Genomic DNA, 317 nt, shown 5'->3' with positions numbered 1-317 from the left:
CCTTTCCCAGCACCAACACACACCCTGCTCTCCCTTTAAAGAGAGAGGAGAGGAGGAGCAAAAGGAAGATGAATTTACCGCAGTGGATTTTATAATTGACTCTCGCATCCAGGTCAGAGGGGAGTGTTTGCAGAGCTGCCCGGGTCTAACACGAGTGTAAAGTAGCTCCAGGACGGAAGAAACTCCAGACCCTGCCGCTGCCAGAAGTGAAACTACTCGCTCTGCCCAGTCGCTTCGTCCCTTCCCCGCCCTCCCACCGTGTGCCATGCAGAGATGCATCCAGCCAGTAGAGGACGGGGTAGGTGCCACCGGCTGTT

At 55.8% G+C, this 317-nt stretch overlaps 1 protein-coding gene across 1 annotated transcript in view; it reads left to right on the top strand.

The window, feature by feature from the left end:
* LOC104284176 (synaptojanin-2-binding protein-like) overlaps positions 1-317 on the top strand; it is a 152,313-nt gene that overhangs the window by 37,616 nt on the left and 114,380 nt on the right. The window lies entirely within an intron of this gene.

The sequence above is a fragment of the Charadrius vociferus genome, unplaced genomic scaffold (genome assembly GCF_000708025.1).
Source record: "Charadrius vociferus isolate BGI_N301 unplaced genomic scaffold, ASM70802v2 scaffold50, whole genome shotgun sequence".
Lineage (NCBI taxonomy): Eukaryota > Metazoa > Chordata > Aves > Charadriiformes > Charadriidae > Charadrius > Charadrius vociferus.
This window is presented reverse-complemented; position numbering and strand designations above follow the sequence as displayed.